A 12,276-nucleotide genomic window follows, 5' to 3' on the forward strand; every position below is an offset into this window, starting at 1 on the left:
TTTTTGGAAAATTATCTGTAATGTGCTCACAAATTACTGCTATGTACCTGCTATAAATCTTTACACAGTAAAGATCCAAACATTTGTTATCAATTACTTTCCTATCATAGATTAATATTAGCATCTGTATCAAGCATCATGATGTATTTGGATACTGTGACAATATTTTCTTAGTTCAGATCTGGATGTTTGTGTTAATGTGTGTTAGTGACCTTTGACAGATGTAGATCAGCCAGTTTGGCACAGATACGGACAACAAAGCCTCTTTAAAAATCCTGGAAAGGTTCACAGTAGTCCTGCTGAGACTTTGTGGGCCTTTAGTTTAGACTGGAGGAAGACGTGCTCTTCAGCAGCACAGTACACGGACAGTTACGAAATATCTTTGAGAAGTGTATCACATCATTCTGCATCACTTCACTGCTTAAAACAAACTTTGAGCAGAGGTTGCAAACGGTCTCCAAAAGAGAAATTGCAGTTGTTCAAACAAGAGGCAGAATATGGTATCTTTCTAGGAACAAGAATAAAGTGCTGTGGGAAAGTAAGAACATCTTATCAGGAAACGTTTTTAATCTGCAGACAGGAAAATGAAATCACCTAAATGAGCTCTCTGTGCAGGTGTAAAGTTATATGAAAGGGAAAGTTACCTCAGAGGCATCCCCAGGATTAGCCTGAAACTACCTTCGTATCACGCAAGAGCTTATTGTCGACTTCCCTCATCAGTCTAGCAGTGATTACCATCTAAGTGCACAGAGACCTAAGTGAAGCCAGAGAGGGGAGGGAAATTCTGTACACTTCCACTGCACTCTTTCCAATCTAATCCAAGCTGTTGTGCGCAGCAAACCCTCGCGGGGTGGAGGGAACTAAGAAACAAAACCAGAGACATCTGCTGAAACCTGGCCGGACCTTTAGTCACATCACTGGAATACTACAACTTGCACTGGGTAATGGAGAACACATGGGGAGTGGTGTGTTTTCACAGATAGGTGAAGTAAATACAACAGCGGATCCAGAACATGAATGATGAATGGAACTGTCATGTGTTAAACGCCTCCTGTCTATGATGGGACCGGGACCGAAGCGACGGCTCAAGGCTAAATCTGTAATGTTTTGGCTGTCACCGAAAAAAGCCAAAGCCCAAATCTGAGTCATGTTTGCCAAAACAGACAAATTCCAACACACACCCTTATTTAATGCAATTGCTGTTTTTGCACTGGCAGCGTCCTAAACCCCTACAGCCAGTCACTAAACTCGTTCATAAAAAATCCATTATACAATGTGGACAGAAGTTGCATGCACAGGTGTTACCCATATTTGAAAAAATGCTCTGCACATCAAATCTAGGAAGACATTTCACCATGCTGAATGTATCGTCCAGTAACTTGCTTGAAATGTGTTCCTCTGTGTACCATTTTTAAACATGCTGCCTTCGTTTTATTGATGATGCATGCAGTTCATGCATGAAGTAAATTTTTGCTAAGAGAGTGTAGAGGACAGCTGAATCATATGGGGCTTCTCGCTTGTGTCAAGGAGTACAGAATATTTCATTCATTTCATTTCATTTTTTCTGCTAACTCTTTAAATGAGACATGTAGAATAAGGTGATTTTTATGAAATATTACAATTTTAAGGTTCAAGTGGTTAACAAAATCACATGATACATTTAAGGACAGTCGGATAATTCTCTATGTCTTTAAAGTTCTGATAAATTGTGCTGTTTTGGTGAGTTTTTAAAGAAAGCATGTGTTTCAAATCTGATGGCAACTTTTGGGATTCGGTGTCTCTACTTTCATGTTTGTTGTTCTTACATGTGAGCACTATTAATCTACTCATTTAACTCCCAGCAAGAATGCATATAATCATATAAAGCAGTATTTATACATAAAACATGAAACTGGCTAAAGACTGGCAGCTGAAATATTGGACTTGACAGTAATGTAAGCATATGGCTTCAAGTTTCCTGATGACTTTTTCATGTCTTAGGTTCTTTTGGCCGAGGAGAACAATACAGCAGAAGGTGGTAGCTGCAGATTATATCATACTGCCTACAAGTAGCAGCTAAACAGGCCTCAAAACCACAGAATAAACTCTGCAGAGGAAGACGGTCAGACTCATGAATTTGCTCAGTCCAAGTTGCCTAACCACAGAGCACAACCTCTTGCTGTTACACGAACATGAGGATATCTGTACAAAAACAATTAGTGGTTTTCTTGTTGCCAATTATTAGACAGATTTGAAGGACACATGATTCACTCTGTAGGCTCAGAACCGGATTTTACACGGGACACACCTTAAACCGCAAAGTCACCAGGACAAGCTAAATGAGTCAGGATCAGTTTCAGCTGGCAGGTGGTGTAGCAAGCGTCTGAGATGGAATTGCAGTTAAGACAGGCCAGAAGAAAGCGTTAAACCCATAAGTAAAACAAAAATAAAGGCTTGAAGACAGGAAAATTTCCTCCGCTATTAGGAATCTCCGGTGTCCCCTGCCTGAAATGAAATTCTGCCTCAGTGGAGGAAAGTTTGGACTTCATGGTTCCAAAATATGAAGTCAAAATCTATACAGAGGGCAGAATAAGCCCTGTGAACCCTAGCAAGCTCCCAGATACAGTATAGTCTGGCTGAAAGTTAAGCTATGAAAAGATATACAGAGTGAAAATAGATGGATTTTGACAGAACAATGGTGAAGGCTTGAAGGGTTTAGAGATGGAGGACCATCAGGTTATCATCTTCCAGTCAAAGCCTTTGTATTACAGCCACGTATACACGGGGAGTGAGTAGTAAATGTGGAACTGTGCTCTGAAAAATGAGATAATTCAAGACAGCAGCTTTACTATAAGAGAGCCTTGAGAACGTTGAAATGCAGATGGATTGACATAGAAAAAACGTTAGCTCATTTCTCTGTCCTGCTGGTTGCACTCAGGCCAAAGCGTATGCCTAAAAAGACATAAATCTATAAAAGTGAACAATAAATATAACATTTTAAGGCTCGAGAGTTTCTTAAACAGCTGGGCATCCTGTTTTATTGGGGAAAATTGCTCAAATAGGAGTAAATAGTGTAATTGTTAGGGACTATTTTCAATTGGGTAGCATAGTGATGTGTTTTTAGCTGAGGACACAAACTGATCAGGGTTTGCCTACATGGACAATATTTAAATCTTAAATGGGTGTTCTGGACATCAAGACAAAATAGAGTATAATCCTTTCAGACTTGGGTCAGAAATCAAATTATAACTTAGCTCAACAAGTATTTCCTATTACCTGACAAGTAATACAAGTTTAGGCAGAGTGAAATCTTCTTAAAGTTCATCACAGCTAACACTAATGTAGCTCCACTATGTGTAGAGATTTTCAAATGTAGCAGAAAGTCCAAGTCATCCCTTTCACAGTATAACATTTTGTTGAGTAATGCCATTTGAATACATCTGAGGGCAAAACTAAAAAAGCCAAACCGCCAAAACAACCTCTTAATCACAGGTCAGCTGACATGTAGGGGTGAGGATGAGGCCCAAATTACAAACTTCATCAGACGTCAAAATCTTCCATTCATGATTCACTCTAAAAGCATCATGAGCTCACACGAGGATTCGACTATTTTATTCAGCAGGAGTGCAAAAAGGTTTAACAGAAAATTTCATTAGGCCTGGCAAAAACAGTCAAACTGCCAGTAAAAATGACAGAGGGCTCTCAGGGTTTGTCAGATTGAATTTCCACTGGATTAGTATGCAGTGTTTTTCCCAGAATCATGCGAAACTGTCAACGAGTGATTTACTAAAAAATTAAGCCAGTGCTCAATGCTGTGAGACAAAGTTGAAGAGAAACACCAGGCGGCATTGGAAGCCCAGTTCTCATTTGTTTGCAAAAAAAGACAAAATGTTTGTCAGTTTTTTCTTAAATTACAGCAGGATTTTATTTATCAAACTGTTTCTGATTAATCTTCCGTTTATCTTTCCCGTAACTGCAAATAATTTGAACAGACTTGCTGTTCTGTATCAGCATGTGTGTGCCTCTCCAGGACTGGGTTGATGTTCCGAACTGTAAAACCATGAGAAGAAAAGACCCTTGTTGTTCCGATGAAGATTTATTAGACCATTAAAGATTAAGGATTCATCTCATTTCAGAAACACCTGGCTGTAATTGTAGCAGTCAGAGTAAATTACAAGGATATTATGCCTGTTTGGGTATTTGGCTGTTCACCTCAAATTCTAACAAGACAAGCAAAGACCATCTTGAATCAGACTGGTCTTGGCTCGGGCCAAACAAACCATATCTGAGGAACTAACAAAAAACCATCAGTAAGATTTACTCACTAACCTTTTCCTAAACTCCTCTTCCAAACAGAAGTTGTCCAACCATATCTTTTATCGTAAACAAGCATGAGTGTTGGAGAAAAGTCAGTTACACCAAATTATGTTTAATACAACTAGTTCTGTCCACAAATTTAACCAAAAAACCTCATTTAGATGTTGATTATATGCAGAACATTCAGTATTAACATATACTGTTTTTGCCTCCCTGCACCATATATACTGCACGTCTGTTTTGCATTAAATGAAGCATTCTCAATTTTTAAAATTCAAAACAGGAATAACTGCCAGTCTGCATTATTTGGTGAGACATATGCTTCTTGGGGGGAATAGAGCTCGGTGTTAGAGGGAGAACTCCTCCAGTTGTCATCCGGTTTCACTGTAACAGCACAGCGGTGAACAGCAGACAGTGATGGTCTGTGAAATCCATCACTGATAGGAACAGGATTATAAAACCTCCACTATCATCCGCTTGGAATTTCCCTCCCACACGGATGAAGACCATCAGCACCTCCAGCATGTTGCCCTCCCCCACCCCTTCATTTAAAGTCTGGGGAACAAATTACTCACGCCGTCCTGCTGGCGGGTCAAAAGGGGGAAAACACAAGAAACATAATGATTTAGGTTAGAATTTTAGGTGTTTTATCTGTGATCATATAGAAACTCCTTCCACAGGTTATTTTTTTTATTGTTTTAAAGGCTAGCTGGTGAAGCCACATTTCATCATGGTGACAGCTTTAGAGATTGTCGTGGAAACACCACTTTAAGGCACCCTGTCATGATGTACTATATGTTCTGTAACCTTAAACTAACATGTTCCAGTGAGACGTTCGACAATGACTTCAGTGTGAAGCTGTAAAGTGCCTCCAAATGACCAGTGAGGGACACACGTAGCGGCTGTAGTTTCACTCCTCTGACTGCTTACTACATGGATGGAATAAGGACTGTTTTCTCAGTATTATAGAAACAACATGAAGCCTTAATTCAAAAGTGTGGATGGGAGCTGCTGCTTCCCTGGTTATAGTTAAAATAAACCAGTTTATACCTGCCACAATATCAGGACTGGCCTTCCTGAGCCAGTTCAAGTAAGAAGAAATAAGTGACAATTCAGTTTGGACTCTAAATCAAGCTCAAATTTCTGACTGACCTTCGTGGGCAACAAATTTTTGCCTACAAGGGACTTGAAAGCTAGTAAATCAGTTAATCCAAATGAAAAACCATGAAATGATGTACGAATAGTTCATGGTCCTCAGAAGATAAAGTCTTATGATTTGGAGACCTACTGATGTTTGTTCTACCACTAAAGTCCAGTTTCCCCTCAATTGATTTGGCAAAACTTAACAGCCTGAAATTAGCTGTAGATTTTGTGATGCCCAAAGGAAAAATCATTGTTTTGGTGACCCCCTGGCCTTTAGACTCGCACCAACCCTACATACATCTTTTTTATGACCCCTGTCCGAGGTCTGGGGCCTTGTAGCAGCAGGCTAAGAAATTTGTCTGTCCTCCTGCTCTGCCTGGGCAATCTCAATGTTTGTCACGAGGTAGATAATCACTGTGGTGTGTTCTGTGTGTGCCCTCCACCCAAATCACTCCACCACAATTGGATTATCTTGATGAAAAGAAGCAGTTGTTCTATTCCGAGACCCCTCCAGATGTCTGAACCCCTCAACCTGTTGTTGGTTAAGCATTGCTACCCTACAGAGGAATCTCACTCTGGTAGTACTAACCTGAAGACAATGGTTCAAAACTGACAAAGAATCAATCTATGTTCACATCCAAAGATGCTTGCACTGCTTGACTTGGTACATTACCATCAAAACAAAGCAATTAGCAAGTTGCCATGGACTTTAGTCAGCAGCTTTCTTACCCATAAGAAATGAACCCTTTAGATTCCATCATATTCACAACCCTTGTTCTTAAGAATTGGCTGGGGATGTTCCTTAGCCTAAGAAGATGAATCTTACTGGGCTTATTGGCCTTCCCCCAACTATCTTTCTAAGGCCAAAATATCAGTTTCAGTTCAAATCTTCACAAGTCATCTTCACAACATTTCTCATAGTCCAGTGGGAAGATTGTAGTGACATTTGATGTCCACGTTAATTCTCAAAGACAATTAAGCAAGAACAGTTTGATAGTTTTGTGGCCTTCATTCTAGCAAACTTTAGATTTTCATGCCCACATCTAATACAGGATAAAACAAGGTGTGACTTATTGACATCTACATTACAAATAGCAAAATCTGACGGCTATTACAATACTTTTGACAATAAGTCAGCTGGCATACTGGCAGACGGAGCCGATCTACTGACAACAGCTGGTACAGAACACTGCTGCCCAGATCTTAACTGGCACTTACATATATAATTAACACTGGCTTTCTTTTATCTTCCATATCGATTCTACTTCTGAAGCATTAAATTGCATCCAATTTACGCTAAAGACCTAAAAACGTCCGTAAGTCTCAGGACATTTTCGTTGAGTGGTAAATGGGTCTCTGCTGGCTATCAAAACTGTCAATAAACAAAGGTGACCAGGGTTTTGACAGTAAACCACCAAAAATGTAGAGCTATCCACCTACTGGGATTAGACTGGCAACATTTGAAGTGTTTTTTTTTTTTATCTTTAGTGAATTTTAATCATTTTTTATGAATTGGAAGGTCTTTATAAATGTTTAATATGTAATATTGCTTCTGTGTTTCTTTTCAGGTTCATGATCTAATTGATTTTGTGATTTCTAGTTGTTCTCATGATCTTCGTTGACTTTTCCTCAATATCTACACTATGAGTCAAAAGTTTGGACACATCTTCTCATTTAATGGTTTTTCTTTCTTTTCATGACTATTTACATTGTAGCTTCTCACTGAAGGCGTCAAATCTATGAATGAACACATATGGAATTATAAGTCAAAGCATGTTTTATATTTTAGATTCTTCAAAATAGCCACTCTTTGCTTTGATTACTGCTTTGCACACTCTTGGCATTCTATCCATGAGCTTCATGAGGTAGTTACCTGAAATGGTTTTCCAGCAGTCTTGAAGGAGTTCCCAGAGATACTGAGCACTTGATGGCTTTTTTGCCTTCACTCTGTGGTCCATCTCATGCCAAACCATCTGGATTGGGTTTAGATCAGGTGACTGTGGAGGCCAGGTCATCTGACACAGCACTCCATCACTCTCCTTCTTGGTCAAATAACCCTTACACAGCCTGGAGGTGTGTTTGGGGTCATTGTCCTGTTGAAAAATAAATGATGGTCCAACTGAACACAAACTGGATGGGATGTCATGTCGCTGCAGGATGCTGTGGTAGCCATGCTGGTTCAGTGTGGACTCAATTTTGAATAAATCTCCAACACTGTCACCAGCAAAGCACCCCCACACCATCACACCTCCTTCTCCATGCTTCATGGTGGGAACCATGCGTGTAGAAACCATCTGTTCACCTTTTCTGTGTCGCACAAAGACACGGCAAGTGGAACAAAAGATCTCAAATTTGGACTCATCAGACCAAAGCACAGATTTTCACTGGTCTAATGTCCATTCCTTGTGTTTCTTGGCCCAAACAAATCTCTTCTGCTTGTTGTTTTTCCTTAGTAGTGTTTTTTAGCAGCTATAAAGGCCTGATTCATGCAGTCTCTTCTGAACAGTTGATGTAGAGATGTGTCTGCTATTAGAAGACTGTGTGTCATTTCTGAGGTGCTGTTAACTTGCGATTTCTGAGGCTGGTGACTCAGATGAACTTACCCTCAGCAGCAGAGGTGACTCTTGGTCTTCCTTTCCTGGAGCAGTCCTCACGTGAACCAGTTTTGTCGTAGTGCTTGATGGTTTTTGCGACTGCACTTGGGGATACATTCAAAGTTTTTGCAATTTTCTGGACTGACTGACCTTCAGTTTTTAATGTAATGATGGACTGTCGTTTCTCTTTACGTAGTTGATTGGTTCTTGCCATAATATGGATTCTAACAGTTGTCAAATAGGGCTGTCAACTGTGTACCAACCTGACTTCTGCACAACACAACTGATGGTCATGATGCCATTAACAAGGCAAGAAATTCCACAAATTAACCTTGACGAGGCACATCTGTGAAGTGAAAATCATTTCAAGTGATTACCTCATGAAGCTCACTGAGATAATACCAAGAGTTTGCAAAGCTGTTATCAAAGCAAAGGTTGGCTACTTTGAGAAATCTAACATATAAAACATATTTAGTTATCTCACAACTGTGTGCTACATAATATCATATGTCTTGCTTCATAGTTTTGATGTCTTCAGTATGTATCTACAATGTAGAAAGTAGTAAAAATAAAGAAAGTCCTTTAAATGAGAAGGTGTGTCCAGACTTTTCACTAGTAGTGTATATATAAATAAACTTCATTACTATATTAAATTAGTTCCATAGACAAAACAGTTTTAGTCAGCATAACCAAACTGTCATTGGTTAGTTTGTACAGCACTGACACTTGTCAGATGTACATCCATTTATCCATTATCTATACACCACTTAATCTTCATTAGGATGACGGGGGTACTGGAGTCTATCCCAGCCGACTCAGGGTGAAGGGAGGCAACACACCCTGGACAGGTCACCAGTCTATCACAGGGCTACACAAAGAGACAAACAAGCAGTCAGATAAACACATGAAGTATATCTTACAGTATTTCAATCATGACAATGTTACTGTAGTATTAACCAAAGTACCGCTTGAAGTTTTATTCTTGAATATGGAAATTCTTAACTCATGAGGCTGAAATCCCCAAGGAAAGTAGTAAAATTTAAGATGTATACTTTTCAATCAAATTATAGCTTACAACAAAAAGCTCAAGAAAATGTTGACTTACTCAACCCTAATGAAATTGGTATTAATAGGAAGTCATGTGTAGATATTTAAAAACCTTTAATTGCAGCATTTCCCTGAAATAGCATTGTTATTTTAGGAGGATCATGATACAAAGACTGTTGTTCTCTGTCTCTTTTAGTAAACGAGTTCAGGATGGTAACCAACGGTATTTGTGGTCCTATTAAAACAACAGAATCCTGGATTTAACATTGTTTTTGTAATTACTCTATGACTCCTAATGCACCACTTAACGGTGAACATTTAAACAGCTCTTCTCTTTTTAAAGCGTCTTTTCACAATTATCTCTAAGTAAGAATAATGTATTCTTTGCAGTATGTTCATTTCCTCTCCGCAAATAAAGGAGTGAATGACAACATAACCCATGCTCACGGATATTTTCTCCTCCACTTTTTTTTCCAGTCTTTCCCAGAACAGCAGGCCCTTTTCCTCCGCTCACTTATATTCACAGACTCCTCTGAGAGCTGAGTCATGGAGACTCTTCCTCCGCTGGGGGTTCACAGCTCTGACAGCTGCTGTGGCCTGGAGGGGAAACTGGAGAGGATTTTCTCAAAGCTGCTCGGCGAGGAAAGAGTGACACAGCACTATGTTGACCCCAGCAAGAATTTTTTCTCTCTCTCTCCCCTCTGGGAGGCGAAGCACTGACTGTCCAGGCCCACTCAGCCAGGCTCCCACACCATCACCCACACAAATGTCTGAATGAAGTCAGTATGTAACGTCTGCTCGTCATGTCCAACGTTTTTCCAGTTATTCTAAAGTCTAGCTTTTCTTGGCTTTGTAAAATGCCTATTGTTTGGGGGTTTTATACTTGCCCAGCAATCATTTATTGATTATATTCCTGGACTGACTTTCAGTTGTTTCAAACTTCAGGGTAGGACCTCCCAAGCAGTCCCAGGACAAATCTGAGAGCTCACCAAATTACTTAAGGCAAAAAGGAAAAATCTGATGCAGAACATTACTTTGTTTTACTTTTCTGCACTTTTAGTTTTTGCTTGTGAAATACTAGATACTTTATACCCTTCAGGACACTAAAAGTCCTAAAAGTCAATGTGGGTGAACTAAATTCAGAAGTTAAATTACATTCTGGATACTCTGTGTGACTTTTTGTATGCTAAAAGAAAATTGTTGGCTATTTTGGGAACTATTCTTTGCTTTCTTGCCAAGTTAACTCGGAAACCTGATATTGCCTCTTAAACATGAAGTTATAAGCATGCGGCAGTTAGCCTAGTATATCACAAAAGCTGGAAACTAGGTGGAAAGAGTTTGGCTGGTGGTGTCCAAAGGCCTATCAACACATCAGAAGCTCACTTCACGTTTCTCACATGCAGCCCAGAGAGTGGACAGCTCTCCAGGATGTCATTCCTTTAATCAAAAATAGTCTGGTTCTGTAAAACCACAACCTGGATTTTTGAACAGATTAAACAAAAGCTTTTCACATCAGGATTTAAAGGGCAAGTAGATCCAATGATTGCAATCATTTCACTGGAATGAATTTCAGAGGATTTGCTCCAGAAAGCGCAATTTAGCAGCAGAAATGTTCTGTCAGTGTGGTCAGCTTGATGAATGAATTTGCACCGTTGACCAATTGGCCACTTCAATGGTGCTAATGACCCTCACTGTTGTATAAACTGCTACACAAAGGGCCAATAGTTATAAGACAGGGCTTAGTAGTAATAATATGCTTTTGATTAAACTGTATAAACTTACTGTCTTGCTAGTAGTGTAGCTAAGCTAATAAGGTTTCTAAATGGCCATTAGAAAGCTTATTAGCACTGATAGCACAATGTTCCTTTTTCCGTTGCTTTTTACTGAGCAGAATAGTGAGCAGAAGTGGATATAATGCCAGAAGCGAGAAACCAGAGAAGCAGAAGAAGAAAGAGAGAAGCCAGAACAGGTAGTAGAGGTGCTTGGCCTGTCAGATCCACTCAGGTCCTGCATTTACACATGACGTAACACATTATGTTTGGCTGTATGTTGGAAAGTACATTAGGACTGGCTGTACATCAAAAATTGAGCAGATGCTGTGAGTTTGTGCAGCAGCATTAATGGAAAATACTTCTGATACATTTAGTATAGACTGATTTTTTTAGATGATGTATTTAAGTCTGTGCTGGCCATAAATGATGTCCGGCTCTGTTATGTATTAGGAAAAGATCAACAATTTTCCTGTATAACCCACAAATAGAATTCAGTAAGGCAGCAAAGTTTTAACAAACCAATAGTTTACCCTGTCTTAACAGAGGAAACCTAATGTTGTTGCTGCATCATTTATAGCCTATGCCAACTGCCTTTTAATACAATATCCTGATTTAGTTTACCCTACGAGCCTTATTCTTAGTTCAGTCAATGTAAATAGTAACTACTGCCACTGGATGTACGTCCAGTTCTAAGAGTATGTGCGTAGCTCTCTGCATTGTAAAGTAGCAATGCTGGACTCCAACCAGATCTGGTACACTGAGCACATCTGGTACCTACAATAGGCCAACTTGTGACTTAATAACTGGCCTTGTGGGGTAGTCATCAATTTTGTGTGGACAAGCGCAGACCTAGGCCACCACTTCAGAGGTGTTGATAGGAAGATTTTGTTACTTTTGGACAGAGCCAGGGGAGCTGTTTTGTCCTGACAGCTGGCTAGATCCTCATATTTATCATACATGAGAGGACTGATCTTCTCAACTTTGTAAAATTAGGTTTAGCTCACAAAATGACACAAAAAACTTCAAAATAAGTGAAATGACAGATAACTTCATTCCTCTAGGCCTCTTCATGTGAGACAAATTCAAAAGGGAAAATTACCAGCACACCACCCTCGACCACACTAAAGTCAGAAGCTGCAATGACAAATCGTTACTAGGTAATGAGCATAGATCTGTTTAGACCAAACCAAACTAAAAACGGTGGGAACCGCTCATTTTGATGATATCACTAGTGACACTCTGCCCAGAATGACACCTACTTAACTCAATTCTGTTTGGACGAATCTGTCACACTGTTTTCATTCCAGTGCGTCTAACTGTAGAGAGATATAGCACCTTCACTGACTGATATCTTTTTATTCACTGCTTGTTTATGGGAGCATACATCCCAACAAGTGTTAACTCACTTATCCTGTCCCCACTGT

Source organism: Amphiprion ocellaris, chromosome 20 (genome assembly GCF_022539595.1).
Source record: "Amphiprion ocellaris isolate individual 3 ecotype Okinawa chromosome 20, ASM2253959v1, whole genome shotgun sequence".
Classification (NCBI taxonomy): Eukaryota; Metazoa; Chordata; class Actinopteri; family Pomacentridae; genus Amphiprion; species Amphiprion ocellaris.